Below are 16,713 nucleotides of genomic sequence, written 5' to 3'. Positions count from 1 at the left end.
GAATGAGCAAGATAAACTATTCACATCAGGATAAGTCTTATTCTATATCTCTAAACTCTGAGTGAATTCAGTTTAATGTTTAAGAATTGTTCATCAAAAATCTTAGTTTTGTCATCATCAAAAAGGGGGAGATTGTAAGATCAAGTTTTGATCTAGTAGTACAACTCTATGTTTTGATGATTACAAGTTAACCTTTTGATATGAACAATTGTGGTACTCTAACGTGTTTTTCTGAGTGTGCTATTTACAGGCTCTGACCCTGACTCAATTTCACACAAATCAGAAGCACTGTGTATAAAGGGTAACCCAAGCAACGCTTTCGCATTCACCATGTTCAGTATGAACAGTGGAAAAGCTTCAGAAGATCTGAAGATATACAAACTCTGATGAGGACTCAGTCGCTAGAAGCTCTGATGATCCAGAAGTTCTGACAACCAAGAAACACTGAAGGTTCAGATGTTCCGATGGTGTAGAAGACTCTGAAGATCCAGAAGCTGAATAGTGGAAACTCTGAAGTCCAGAAGCAAGAAACTCTGAAGGCCATGTTCTTCCCTCTGAGTTCAGAATCAGAAGATACAATGGTCAGAGGATCTGTGCTTTCCCTCTGACTCTGATCAACCTGCTTCACAAGTTCCAATACGAAGCATTCCTCTGATCAGAAGTCTCCTAGGTTAAAAGGTCAAGTCGCTATCCAAGTACAAAAGCAAGTGTACCTTCCTGACGACCTACCTAACGTTCTCAGCCACAGCAGAAGCTGGATTTTCCAGAACTGCCCTCCAACGGTAGCATTTCCATGCAACGCTCAACCCTAATCCTTGGAGTATATATAGAGGCTGAAGATTGAAAGAAGCGGCTAGAGAAGAAAAAAAAAATATACAAGAAGCAATACACACGCGCAAGACATATTCTAAGCTTTCTTTTATCTTGTAATTTAATTTTAGTTTACACTCAGCTTATTCAGAAGCAAACCCTTGTAAACACCAACCTCAAACAGTTGTTTGATTTTCCTTTAGGAGATCAAGGTTGATCGGATCCTAGAGAAGACTAAGAGAGTGAATCTTAGTGTGAGCTAAGTCAGTGTAATTGTTAGTCACTTGTAGGTTTCAAGTGCAGTTGTAACTCTTACCTGATTAGTGGATTGCCTTCATTCTAAGAAGGAAGAAATCACCTTAACGGGTGGACTGGAGTAGCTTGAGTGATTTATCAAGTGAACCAGGATAAAATCCTTGTGTGCTTTTCTATCTCTATCTTTTGCACTTAGTTCTCGAAAAGATTTGTTAAAATCTTTAAGGTGGTAGTTTTTGTACTGAAAACGTTATTCAAACCCCCCCTTTCTACCGTTTTTCATACCTTCACAGTGATCCGGGCCGGTGTGAAAAAAAATGGCTACCACCAGTGAAACACAGAAAGATGGATACAACGCAAAGCCTCCTATGTTCGACGGTCAAAGGTTCGAATATTGGAAAGATAGACTCGAAAGTTTCTTTCTGGGTTTTGATGCAGATCTCTGGGATATTATTGTGGATGGCTATGAGCGTCCAATTGATGCAGATGGCAAGAAGATCCCAAGGTCAGAGATGACTGCAAATGAAAAGAAGTTGTACTCACAACATCACAAAGCAAGAGCAATTCTTCTAAGTGATATTTCTTATGAAGAGTACCAGAAGATTACAGATCGTGAGTTCTCAAAAGGGATTTTCGAATCCTTGAAGATGTCTCATGAAGGAAACAAGAAAGTCAAAGAATCAAAGGCATTGTCTTTGATCCAAAAGTATGAATCCTTCATCATGGAGCCAAATGAGTCCATTGAAGAAATGTTCTCCAGATTTCAGTTGCTTGTAGCTGGAATACAACCTCTCAACAAGAGCTACACTACAAAAGATCATGTCATAAGGGTTCTCAGGAGTCTTCTTGAAAGCTGGATGCCCTTGGTGACTTCAATAGAGCTTACGAGAGATGTTGAGCGTATGAGTTTAGAAGAACTCATCAGCATACCGAAGTGCCATGAGCTGAAGCGTTCTGAGATGCAAGATCTGAGGAAAAAGTCTATAGCCTTGAAATCCAAATCTGAGAAGGCTAAGTCTGAAAAGTCAAAGGCTCTCCAAGCTGAAGCAGAAGAATCTGAAGAAGCATCAGAAGATTCTGATGAAGATGAGCTGACTCTGATCTCCAAGAGACTCAACCGCATCTGGAAGCACAAGCAGAGCAAGTACAGAGGCTCTGGAAAGGCCAAAGGAAAGTATGAGTCCTCAGGCCAGAAGAAGTCATCAATCAAGGAAGTCACATGCTTTGAGTGCAAGGAATCTGGGCACTACAAAAGTGACTGTCCAAAGTTGAAGAAGGACAAGAGGCCAAAGAAGAACTTCAAGACAAAGAAAAGTCTGATGGTGACTTTTGATGAATCAGAGTCAGAGGATGTTGACTCTGATGGTGAAGTCCAAGGACTCATGGCTATTGTCAAAGACAAAGGAGCAGAGTCAAAGGAAGTTGTTGACTCTGATTCAGAATCAGAAGGAGATCCTAATTCAGACGATGAAAATGAGGTATTCGCTTCTTTCTCTACCTCTGAACTGAAACATGCTTTGTCTAATATCATGGATAAGTATAACTCTTTATTGTCTAAGCATAAAAAGTTGAAAAAGAACTTATCTGCTGCTTCTAAGATTCCTTCTGAACATGAGAAAATTATTTCTGATTTGAAAAATGATAATCATGCCTTGGTGAATTCTAACTCTGTGCTTAAGAACCAGATTGCTAAGTTAGAAGAAATAGTTGCTTGTGATGCCTCTGATTGTAGAAATAAATCTAAGTATGAAAAGTCTTTTCAAAGATTCCTGACTAAGAGCGTAGATAGAAGCTTAATGGCTTCAATGATCTATGGCGTAAGCAGAAATGGAATGCATGGCATTGGCTATTCTAAACCAATTAGAAATGAGCCTACTGTGTCTAAAGCTAAATCTTTATATGAATGCTTTGTTCCCTCTGGTACTATATTGCCTGATCCTTTACCTGCTGAAGTTGCTAAATCCCCTCTAAAAAAGGGATCTTTCTCCATGTCTAAATATCATGCAAGAATTCCTTTAAAATATCATGTTGAGAAACCCAAGGTGATCAGAACCTCTGGGGTAACTAACAAGAAAGGACCCAGAAAGTGGGTACCTAAGGACAAGATTATCTATGTTGCAGATATCCTTGATAGCTCCACTGAAACACCAATCATGGTATCTGGACAGTGGATGCTCGCGTCACATGACGGGAGAAAGGCGTATGTTCCAAGAGCTAAAACTTAAGCCTGGTGGCGAAGTTGGCTTTGGTGGAAATGAAAGGGGTAAAATTGTTGGTACTGGTACTATTTGTGTAGATAGTAGTCCATGCATTGATAATGTGTTATTGGTAGACGGCTTAACTCATAACTTATTGTCTATAAGTCAATTAGCTGATAAGGGTTATGATGTTATCTTCAATCAAAAGTCTTGCAGGGCTGTTAGTCAGATCGATGGCTCTGTTTTGTTTAACAGCAAGAGGAAGAACAACATTTATAAGATCAGATTATCTGAGTTGGAGGCTCAGAATGTGAAGTTCCTTCTGTCTGTTAATGAAGAGCAGTGGGTATGGCATAGACGGTTAGGGCATGCCAGTATGAGAAAGATTTCTCAGCTGAGTAAGCTAAATCTTGTCAGGGGCTTACCCTCTCTGAAGTTCTCTTCAGACGCTCTTTGTGAAGCATGTCAGAAAGGCAAATTCACTAAAGTCCCTTTCAAGGCAAAGAATGTTGTCTCAACCTCAAGGCCGTTGGAACTTCTGCATATCGACCTGTTTGGACCAGTGAAAACTGAGTCTATTGGTGGCAAGAGATATGGGATGGTCATCGTTGACGACTATAGCCGCTGGACATGGGTAAAGTTTCTAACCCGCAAGGATGAGTCTCATGCTGTGTTCTCTACCTTCATAGCCCAAGTGCAAAACGAGAAGGCTTGTAGGATTGTGCGTGTCAGAAGTGACCATGGTGGAGAGTTTGAGAATGACAAGTTTGAGAGTATGTTTGATTCCTATGGAATTGCACATGATTTCTCTTGTCCCAGAACTCCTCAACAAAATGGTGTTGTTGAGAGGAAGAATAGAACTCTTCAGGAGATGGCTAGAATCATGCTCCAAGAAACTGGCATGGCTAAGCACTTTTGGGCAGAGGCAGTAAACACAGCGTGTTACATTCAGAACAGAATCTCTGTGAGACCAATTCTGAATAAGACTCCTTATGAATTGTGGAAGAACATTAAACCCAACATTTCTTACTTTCATCCTTTTGGTTGTGTTTGTTATGTTCTTAATACTAAGGATAGATTGCATAAATATGATGCTAAATCCTCTAAATGTCTATTACTTGGTTACTCTGAAAGATCTACAGGTTTTAGATTTTATAATACTGATGCTAAGACTATTGAAGAGTCTATTCATGTTAGATTTGATGATAAGCTTGACTCTGACCAGTCAAAGCTAGTTGAGAAATTTGCAGATTTAAGTATTAATGTTTCTGACAAAGGCAAAGCTCCAGAGGAAGCTGAGCCAGAGGAAGATGATCCAGAAGAAGAAGCTGGTCCCTCTGATTCACAACCTCAGAAGAAAAGCAGAATCATTGCATCACATCCTAAGGAATTGATTCTGGGCAACAAAGATGAACCAGTCAGAACCAGATCAGCCTTCAGACCCTCTGAAGAGACCCTGCTTAGTCTGAAAGGATTGGTGTCCTTAATTGAACCCAAGTCCATAGATGAAGTTCTTCAGGATAAGGATTGGATTCTGGCTATGGAAGAAGAATTGAATCAATTTTCCAAGAATGATGTTTGGAGCTTAGTGAAGAAGCCTCAGAGTGTTCATGTGATTGGAACCAAATGGGTTTTCAGAAACAAGCTGAATGAGAAAGGAGATGTAGTGAGAAACAAGGCAAGGCTAGTTGCTCATGGCTACAGTCAGCAGGAAGGAATTGACTACACTGAAACATTTGCTCCTGTAGCTAGACTAGAAGCAATCAGACTATTGATCTCTTTCTCAGTGAATCACAACATAGTTCTTCATCAGATGGATGTAAAGAGTGCTTTCCTAAACGGTTATATATCAGAGGAAGTCTACGTTCATCAACCCCCAGGTTTTGAAGATGAGAAGAACCCAAACCATGTGTTCAAACTGAAGAAATCACTCTATGGCCTGAAGCAAGCTCCCAGAGCATGGTATGAGAGACTCAACTCATTCCTTCTGGAGAATGAGTTTGTAAGTTGTAAAGTAGATACAACTCTCTTTTGCAAAACTTATAAAGATGATATCTTAATTGTGCAAATTTATGTTGATGATATTATATTTGGTTCTGCTAATCAATCTCTATGCAAAGAATTTTCTGAGATGATGCAGGCTGAATTTGAGATGAGTATGATGGGTGGACTCAAATACTTTATGGGTATACAAGTAGATCAAACACCAGAAGGAACATATATCCATCAGAGCAAGTACACTAAAGAACTTCTGAAGAAGTTCAATATGCTGGAATCTACAGTGGCCAAGACTCCAATGCATCCTACATGCATTCTGGAGAAAGAAGATGCAAGTGGTAAAGTTTGTCAGAAGCTCTATCGGGGTATGATAGGATCTCTTCTATACTTAACTGCATCTAGGCCAGATATATTGTTTAGTGTTCATTTATGTGCTCGTTTCCAATCAGATCCAAGGGAAACCCACTTAACTGCTGTTAAGAGGATCCTAAGGTATCTGAAAGGCACTACTAACCTTGGCTTGATGTACAAGAAAACATCAGAGTATAAGCTTTCAGGTTACTGTGATGCTGATTATGCTGGAGATAGAACAGAGAGAAAAAGTACTTCTGGAAATTGTCAATTTCTGGGAAGTAATCTAGTCTCATGGGCAAGCAAGAGGCAATCAACCATTGCACTATCCACTGCAGAGGCAGAGTATATCTCAGCAGCAATATGCAGCAATCAGATGCTCTGGATGAAACATCAGCTGGAGGATTATCAGATCCTTGAGAGCAATATCCCAATCTTTTGTGATAACACTGCTGCAATATCATTGAGTAAGAATCCTATCTTACATTCAAGGGCAAAACATATTGAGGTAAAGTATCACTTTATTAGAGATTATGTACAGAAGTGCGTACTTCTTCTGAAGTTTGTTGATACTGACCATCAATGGGCAGATATCTTTACAAAGCCCTTAGCAGAGGATAGATTTAATTTTATTCTGAAAAATCTGAATATGGACTTTTGTCCAGAATGAAGATGGATCAGAACCTCTGACTACGATACTTCTTGATCAGAAGATGTCTAATCCAGAAGGTAACTCTATCAGAGTGTATGTACCCATTGGTGCTGACTCTGAAGCTGAGACAGTAAAACGTGTGTCAGTATTTCTGATGCATAGTTCCTCGTGCCCGTGTGACAATCTGTCATAATGAGTGTTGACGTGCTTCTCTCCTGCGTGTGATATGTGTATTTACTGTTACTATGATGTCTTTAATTTTTAACCGTTGATTTTAACCTGCTTTCTGATCAACAACGGTTACTTTTAAAAACCCACTATACACACACGATCTCCTACACTTAAGGTTTTACATTCTCTCTCTCAGTTTTTCAAAACCGCTTACCCACGATCTCTCTCTCTCTAGTCTTTATCTTCATTCTTCCTTTCTACCCAAAACCTTCAACCGCTCAAATGGCGAGACAAAACAGAAACGAAGCTGCAGGTGCAACAAGGTTTCCTCACATGGTAGTAGGGCAAGCTACAGGTCAATTGGGTCCTGAGAATCCAAATCAAGGTCAAGCGTCAGAGCAGATGATTCCGATTGCAGAACGGGGTTGTGCCGTTCACTGTGTTTTTGCTCCGGAAGAACTCCAAGTGTTTGCAGAATGGAGATTCGACCTAGATAACATTGCTGCAAATGGGTATTGTAAGGCCCAAGTTTTTAAGCTTGTGCTAAGTGAATAAACTTTTTATTCACGATTAGGGTTGTTGTATCGTGAAGGGAAACCTGAACAAAAGTTTATTAAATGAAATAAATTTATGAAGGAGAAAGTTCAGGAAAAGTCTAAGGATTGTATCAGAATCGATAAAAGGTATAGCACGATCGACATACGCCTAAACCTAGGTCAGAAACCCTAGTAAATAACTAGTTTTCACTTAAAGTCACGATGGAAACTTATTCCAAAAATCTTCAGATAAATGTTAGAACTTCTCTTATTCCATATATAACAAGCGTTTCGAGGCGAAACTCTAGGATCTACGAACGTCCGATTCCAATCCTCGGAAGTTTGCCGAAACTAAAACCCTGGTAGTTCAAAACCCTAGAATCAACCGACGATGAATACTTTTTCTATTCAGAGCTTCGAATGAAGATTCCACACGCGTGCACCCATTTCTCTTGATGATTTCAATCTTTCTTCAGAAGGAAATTTTCTATTCCGACATTCGATGCAAAAAGCAACTTATCGGGTAAAATAGTTTTACACCGACTTTGCATTAGTCGCCAAAAATACAAGGAAACCTCTTTTTAGTTTTGGAATTCTTTCGCTAAAACATATCTTAGAATTCACGGAGAATGACGCCGGAAAAATCAGATTCGCGAAACTTTCATTTTCCCGCGTTTTGCCAACCTCTATATATAGCCAAGAAATGAGAAAATATCACAAAACTTACCCATTTCTTCCCAAGGAGGCCGCGAGTTTGCTAGGAGGAGGAGAAGAGAAGATTTTGTTCATTTCTTGCTTGATCGTCGATCCAACAGTTGCTACTTCAAGGTGTCGAGGTATAGTCGCTAATCCTTACCTCTGATCGCTTTTTCCATAGCTTTTCTCTAGGTATTTCTGTGCTCATAGTTTTGAGGTTTTTGCAAAACTATCTTGAATACTTCATTTTTGATTCTAAACATCTTCCCTACGTTCTCCTGAGTATGTTTAGCTAATAATACTCCGCCGATTCTCGAAAAAACTACCGTCGAGTTTCAATTCTAGTGAAAATACCCATTTTGGGGGAAAGCTTCGTCCTTTGGGCTGAAAACTATCACCTTAGCTTAGTGCTAGTAGGATTAGTTGTCATAAACGTCGTTGGTGACGTCCCCATCCAATTTGTTTTTCGAAATTTCAGTTTTGAAATTCTGAGCTAAAAATATTGACCAAAATACCCATGCGACAGTTTTTGATCCGATAAATTTTCCGAGTTTAGAATACCCTTAGTTACGGCTAATGATAGCATAGGAACCAAGTTTGATCGAAGAAAAATCGAACCCTAAAATTACCAAAAGTGGCCGAGCACTCTAAGGGGGAGGGAGGAAAATTCCTTTTTCGAAAACTTGTCCTTTCGCGCTAGATTATCGTACCTCGGAGTAGGTATTACTTCGGGTAACCTTAGTGAGCATTGATAGCTTAGTTTCCGATAGATTTTGATTGATTTCTGTGGTTTTGCTCAAAAGGTGCTTTTGAGGAATTTCCTGAAGAGTAAGGCTTTGCTTGTGAAGAGGAGTTGGAAGATCACCCTGGAGAATCTTCAGGTGAGGGCTACTCACTGAATCTTTAGTTAATGCTTAGGGTCGATACTTTCGACATTGATTTACTGTTTATGCACTTGTTTGTGGTTGATTGGAAAAATGTTTTCTGAGGCTTCGGCTGACAATGTAGATGATTCATCTACTACTTTGTTTTTGAGATTGACTTACATGCTATGTGCTATGTGGGTAATCTAGGATGTGTGGTGCATGCTTTATATGCTAAGTGCTACGTGTTTATTCTGAGATGTATTGATATATGACATGTTTGATGATTGTGATGATTTAATTATGTCTTTCGCTGATATCTGTGATTCTGAGGAGTGAGAATAGCGGACAGGTCATGCCGATTTTATTTTGAGAGTTTTGAGAAAGTTTGTTAGGACGAATGAGATTCGGGCCTTGTTATGGTTTTTCATGGATCGAGACATTCTCTGGAGTCATTTGGGATTTGGAGATCCCGAGAACTTATAAGATTCGCGATAAGATTAAAAGGATATTGTTTTGTAAAGAAAACTCATAAGACATTAAACAACCTCTAAATCTTTAAGTAATGATAATAATCTCGAAGGAAGCTTAGGAGTCGAATCTTAGTTTTGGAAAACGAGAAGTGTCGTCGGATCCAAGTGTTGAGAAAGTTGAGAAGTTTTGAGTATGTTGATACTCTTGTGATGTGGGAGCAGTGATGTCGTTGGACTATCCGAGGGATAAGCCGGGAAATTGATAGTTTCCGAGTATGTTGATACTCTTTGCTCGTTGAGCAGTTTTGACCATCGGATGGAGATGAGTCGGATGATTTGGAGATCATCATGAGTTATGTGTTGTTGTAGAGATGTGTCTTTTGTCGCAGAATCGACTGTTACCTTAGGGTAAGCTTTTAGAGACATTAATTTAGCTAGAACACGTGGCGACGTGTCGAGTGAGGTCGGAGACGTTGTTTGACTAATCATCCTGCATTCATGCAACATTAATGGGGTATTAACACGAGACGTACTTCAGACCTCGTCAGATTCCAAAATGGTCATAAGACCCGGATTTCCGTGTAAGAGCGTTTGTAGACGACTCTTGTAGCAGACCGAAATGGCAGACCTACGGGTTACGGCTGATCTAACTACCGTTGTTGTTGGAGTAAGAGGCACGCGGGCCGAAATGGTCCCACCGTGGCTGGTGCTAGGGCTGATCCATTGATGTCCATCCGTTCCGGAATGCATTTGGTTAACTGGGTTAACCGCCATATCATTTCATGCAACATGCATACTGACTTAGTTGTTGAGTGTGTTTGATAAGTGATAATCATATTTGATGCATGCTACTTGCTATTATTGTTGTTTACATTCTTTGTGGAATATGCAACCCTAGGATGTTATCCCTAGCTATAAGCCTAAGTGGCTATTCTCTTATCTGTATCTATTGGTGATATTAATTATATAATTCTTTGGAGTTGACCCTCGCGTCTTCTGTGTGTGTTTTGGCGGACAACGCCCTTTGTCAGATGTCCATTGCGGACTGGTTCACAATGGTCCACCCTTCGGGGGGGATTAGATATGAGACGATTGACCATGACGACCCCGGTTCGTGGGTGGTAGACCCCGCTAGCCATCGAGCGACGTACTCGGGGCGGATTATGGAGGACCATGTAGATAGGGTAGGAGTCTTGACGTCAGGAGTGCTGCGGAGATGCACTGTTAGTTTCAACTTGCCACCAGATGTGCATTGCGGACCAGGAGCATGAGGACCACCACCACCACCGTTATCTTCGGATGAGGAGGATCCCTCAGAGGAGGAGCCAGTGGGAGTGCCTTCGGCAGAGTCCAGTTCACCCACCGTCGCGGTTATAGATGATCATGGATCGGGCCCTAAGCCCGTGACTCCAGCACCGGAGCGCATCGCGGTTGCGAGAGGAGGACGGGTAGTGTATATAGACTTGGTCGTTCGGGATTCGGATTCAGACGACGATCATGCTAGCATGTAAGTTTTAGTGCTGGTGTGAGCTCCTCGAGATAGGATTTGTGTAGGAGTAGAGTCTTAGCTCTGACTGTCATTTGTTTCCTTTGGGACAGGGTAGTTTCCCACCTATAGCTTTTTGTGTGGTTTCCTTACGGAAATCACAGAGAGTTGGTTTGACTTAGGAGGTCTTGTTTCAGGCCATTGGGTCAGCTTATTCTCAGTTTTGAGGGATGGTGTTGCGGACACTTCACCTTTATATTTGGTTTGTATATATTGCCTACGGGCGTTACATCTTTCTACTTTCCGTCACTGGAGGTTACTCGTGACGTGGTTAGCTACTTACAGCGGGGGTTGTATTATATATTGTATATTAGTTCTGCTATCTCTCGCATTTGCGTTTTTTTTTTTATTTTAGTCTTGTTTATATTATCGAAAAAAAATATTCACGTTTTTCCGCATTAAGTTTATTTTTGGTTACTAAAGTGACGCCACCGAAATCGGGGTGTTACAGGTATGATCTTCATCCCGAAGTTCAAGTTCGGGGATGGGAAGAATACTTCAACAGGCTCAGAGGACAAATTTATGACAAATTGGTCAAGGAATTCTGGAAACACGCTGAGTGTGATGATACTCAGGTGGTTTCGTACATAGCTGGAAGGAGGATAATCGTCACGGAGAAGTCTATAGTGAATCTGCTGGGTGCTCATACTGGAACTGGGTATAGATTTCAACTGACTGAATCTAAGTTGAAACCCAGAACAAGGGAAGAAACCAACAAGGCTCTCTACACCAACTACAAACCGGGCAAATCTGATTACAAGGTGATGGATCTTCATCCCAAGCTCAGAATCTGGCACAAGATTCTGCTCAACTGTATCAACCAGAGGCCAAAGGGTAGTTCTCCTGACTACATCAACTTCTGCCAGAAGGCGATGCTATTCTTTATTCAGGATAAGAAGAAGATCTGTCTTCCTTTCTTCTTGTTCTCTTACCTGAAATAATGCATCAGGAAGTCCAGAACCACTGCATCCATCAAGTCTGCTATCAAATACATTCCTTTTGGAAGACTGCTATCAGACCTCTTCATTGAAAGTAAACTTGTGGAAGATATGATCAATGCTGGCTGCACTGAGGATCTGACCATAATTGTCAGTGATATCTTCACATCCACATCCTTGAAGAAGATGGGATTGGTCAAGAAGAGGATTGACCCTGATCATGAAGATACATCAGATGAAGTCAGAAGAAGAAGAGTCCCTCTGAATGACTATCCTCTGTGGACTCAGGCAGACAACCCAGAAGCTATTAGGTGCTATGTTGAAGACCTAAGGGCACAAGGCCTTTAAATTGATTTAGATGAATTCTTCAGGCGATTGCCACCAGCTCCAGAGTTTTATTCTCCTCCAAAGAGGAAAGTTCAGAGGAAGATGGTCTTAGAAGAATCCTCTGAAGAATCTGATGGCCCTCTGAAGAAGAAGAAGAAGAAGACTGACCAGCCTAAGAGGAAGCATGATGAAACAAACAAGCCTGATGATGGTGATGATAAGGGAGATGGTCCTTCTCCTCCCAAGAAGAAGAAGAAACAAGTCAGAATCGTGATGAAGCCTACACGTGTGGAACCGACTGCTCAAGTGATCAGAAGGATTGAAACTCCTGTCAGAGTGACTCGGTCTTCAATGCGATCATCAAGTAAGTCTGCTATCATTGCTTCTGATGATGATTTAGATACATTTGATGCACTCCCCATCTCTGCTATGCTGAAACGCACAACCACCCAACTCACTCCTATCCCAGAGTCTCAACCTTCTGTCCAAGCCACATCTCCACCAAATTCCCCAAGGTCTTCATTTTTCCAACCCTCTCCAAACGAAGCACCTCTTTGGAATATGCTTCAGAACCAACCTACCGGACCCTCCGATCCAACCTCACTCATTACCATTCAATACAATCCTTTAACCTCTGACCCCATTATTCTTGAACCCTCTGGACCTGAACTCACAATTCCTGTCCAACCAGAACAAGAACCCAGAATGTCTGATCACTCTGTCCCCAGAGCATCAGAACGTCTGGTTGCCAGAACCACTGATACAGATTCCTCCACTGCCTATACTCATGTATCATTCCTAACCAACGTTGCTGACTCCTCCCCTTCCAATAATTCTGAGTCACATCGTAAGTTCATGGAAGTCAGAAAAGAAAAAGTGTCTGCCATCCCAGATTATTACCTCACGGTCCCAAGCCCTAGGAGATACTCTGGACCTAGACCTGAACGTCTAGTTGACCCAGATGAACCTATCCTGGCTGACCCTTTACATGAGGCAGATCCTTTGGCTCAACAAGCTCAACCTGACCCTATCCATCAAGAGCCAATTCAACCAGAACCAGAACACTCTGTGTCTAACCACTCTTCGGTTAGATCACCACATCCTCTGGTTGAAACCTCTGAGCCTCACCTTGAAGCCTCTGAACAACATGTTCAAAACTTTAACATTGGCTCTCCTCAAGGTGTTTCTGAGGCACACAGTAGCAATCACCCAACCTCTCAAGAACCAAACCTCTCCATAGTTCCCTACACTTACCTCAGACCCACCTCTCTCTCTGAGTGCATCAATGTTTTTAATCATGAAGCTTCTTTGATGCTACGCAACGTGCAAGGTCATACTGATCTGAGTGAGAATGCTGATTCTGTTGCTAAAGAGTGGAATAGTCTGAGTACTTGGTTAGTAGCTCATGTACCTATTATGATGGAGCATCTGACTGCAGAAAGGGATCAGAGGATCGAGGCAGCTAAGCAGAGGTTTGCAAGAAGGGTGGCTCTTCATGAACAACAACAGAGACATAAGCTCCTTGAAGATGTTGAAGAGGCCAGAAGAAAGCAAGAACAAGCAGAGGAAGCTGCACGTCAAGCAGCAGATCAAGCTGAACAAGCAAGATTAGAGGCAGAGAGACTTGAAGCTGAAGCTGAAGCCCTTAGATGCCAAGCACTTGCACCAGTGGTTTTTACTCTTGTTGCGTCTGCTTCCATTCCAGCTCATCAAGCTGCTCAGAATGTTCCTTCTAGCTCCACACAGTCAAGCTCGTCCAGACTCGATCTCATGGAACAACGTCTTGATACTCATGAGTCTATGCTAATGGACATGAAGCAAATGATGATGGAACTTATGCGTCGATCTGATAAACCCTAGTCTTAGGATCTCTTCGTTTTTCTCTCTTAACTTTGTTTAATCTTGTTAACTTCTGTTTATTCTCTTTAAGTTCCTTTAGTTATTCTGCTTTGTTCGTTTGTGATTATCATTGCATATATATATATATATATATATATATATATATATATAAATGACTTTGTGTTTGCCAAAATTTTCTTTATTCATAATCATTATGCTTTTACATCATACATTTTCTTTCCTAAAATCTAGAATGGAGGATCCTTCCTCATTCTTCTGCACTCTTGGCGCTGCTCAGACCTCTCCCTCTCCAGACGCTCCAGTGAATACTGGATGTTGTTGAGATTGACGTTTAGCTCTTTCTTCTCCAGAATCTCTTCTGTTGTCTTGAGCTTCTCTTCTATGGCTTCCTTTTCTTCCAGTAGCCTCAGCTCAAGCTGGCTGAGTTCTTGAACTTCTTCCACGAAGGCAAGAAATTCCTTCAAGTCGTTCTTCAGCTCTGGACGAAGGTCTTCCTCAAGCAGTGTCCTCGTCAGCTCTGGAATGGTCGTTGTACCCTCTGGATGCCTTATGTTCAGGAACAAGTCCTCCTCGAACGCCTTCCTTCTGAGCTCTTCAAGTGCAACCATGTTTGATGCCATTTTCTTAATTGATCGAGTTGTGAAGCTTACCCTATTCTTCATCGCTTTATATAGGCTTCACTTTCTCTCTGAAAGTTAATGCTCCTACAGTTTCTCGAGGTTCAGTTCTTGGTAACTGAAGCTTCTCTTTACTCCCTTGGCCGGTGGTAAACGTTCTTCTTTTGCATTAACTCTTCTCTTTAATTCGCCTAACTCTGACTCATGCATCGTTTTGGTTTTTCTTTTTGAAACTTAGACCTTCTCTAAGGGGGAGTACCTTGTACTTCAAACTCATTTTTTCACACTCCAAGCTTTTTGCTTATGACAAAAAGGGGGAGTACAACCCAGTTTTTGATGTGTAAGCTGTGTTAGTGTGATTTATTTTTCTTTTGGAGAATTTAAGAGTTCCACCTTTATGACCATAGATGTGTCACTGGGCAAATACAAGGAATACATTTCACTTCTTCTGAAGTGATTTTAGTTTGACTATGATACCCAAGACTCTGATACCTTGTCCGTTGACTCTGATTACTTATGCGCTCTGATTACTCTATTTCATCTATGTCATAAGTTTTTCACTCTAAACTCTTATATTATTTAGCTCAGAATCTAGACTTTACTAACGTTTTCATCAAGTATTAGATTCAGGGGGAGCTAAGCTCAGAATCAAGCAGTGACTTGAATTCAGAATGAGCAAGATAAACTATTCACATCAGGACAAGTCTTATTCTATATACCTAAACTCTGAGTGAATTTAGTTTATTGTTTAAAAATTGTTCATCAAAAATCTTAGTTTTGTCATCATCAAAAAGGGGGAGATTGTAAGATCAAGTTTTGATCTAGTAGTACAACTCTATGTTTTGATGATTACAAGTTAACCTTTTGATATGAACAATTGTGGTACTCTAACGTGTTTTTCTGATTGTGCTATTTACAGGCTCTGACCTCTATTTCATCTCACACGAATTAGAAGCACTGTGCTTAAAGAGTGACTAAAGCAACGCTTTCGCATTCTCCATGTTCACTCTGAACAGTGGAAAAGCTTCAGAAGATCTGAAGTAAATCAAGCTCTGATAAGGACTCAGCTCACTCGAAGCTCTGATGATCCAGAAGATCTGAAAACCAATGGACTCTGAAGGTTCAGAAGCTCTGATGGTGTAGAAGACTCTGACGATCCAGACTCTGAAGAGTGAAGACTCTGAAGTCCAGAAGCAACTGGTTCTGAAGACCATGTACTGATCCTCTGAAGTGAAGATCAGAAGGTACAACGGTCAGAGGATCCAAGCTTCCTTCTGACTCTGATCAATCAGCTTCACAAGTTCCAATACGAAGCGCTCCTCTGATCAGAAGTCTACGAGGTTAAGGTCAAGTCACTATCCAAAGTACAAAAGCAAAGTGTACTATTCTGACGACCTACCTAACATCCTCAGCCAATAGCAGAAGCTGGAATTTCCAGAACTGCCCTCCAACGGCAGCATTCCCATGCAACGTTCAACCCTAATCCTTGGAGTATAAATAGAGGCTATAGATTGAAAGAAGCGGCTAGAAGCATTCACATACGCGCAAGAAATATTCAAATCCTTCTAAGCTTTCCTTCATCTTGAATTTCATTGTGTTTACTATTAGCTTTTTAGAAGCACTTTCTTTGTAAACAAGAACTTCATATACAGTTGTATAGTTTGCCTTTAGGAGATCAAGGTTGATCGGATCCTAGAGAAGACTAAGAGAGTGAATCTTAGTGTGAGCTAAGTCAGTGTATTGTTAGTCACTTGTAGGTTTCAAGTGCAGTTGTAACACATACCTGATTAGTGGATTGCCTTCATTCTAAGAAGGAAGAAATCACCTTAACGGGTGGACTGGAGTAGCTTGAGTGATTTATCAAGTGAACCAGGATAAAAATCCTTGTGTGCTTTTCTATATCCTATCTTTAGCACTTAGTTCTCGAAAAGATTTGTTAAAATCTTTAAGGTGGAAGTTTTATGTTGAAAACGTTATTCAAACCCCCCCTTTCTACCGTTTTTCATACCTTCATGTGATACAGTAATTATCAATTACTCCATAAGATATTGGTCTCTAGTAGTAAATAAACTAGACTCTCCTACACTTTGTTTAGTTGTGTGAGAAAAGTGAGAGAAAGGAAAATGAATAGAAAGAAAGTGAGAATAAAATAAAGAAAATGAGATGAGTTTTGAAGATGTTTGGTATTTGAGAAAGTGAAAAAAAACACGTAAAGAAACTAAAGAAAAGAACCTACTCATACAATAACATAAACATTCTTTCACAAAATTATTATAAAATATAAAGCGAAGATATTTCTGTCAAATCATACAAATATACCTTTTTTCTATAATTTTGGAGACAAAAATTTTTGTGTGATCAATAGCTTCTCTTCTGCGCATATTTTCTTCAAAACTAAAGGGAAGAAAATGTCTTGAGTTAC

Source organism: Lotus japonicus, chromosome 5 (genome assembly GCF_012489685.1).
Source record: "Lotus japonicus ecotype B-129 chromosome 5, LjGifu_v1.2".
Taxonomy (NCBI): domain Eukaryota; kingdom Viridiplantae; phylum Streptophyta; class Magnoliopsida; order Fabales; family Fabaceae; genus Lotus; species Lotus japonicus.
Note: the sequence above shows the minus strand (reverse complement) of the source record.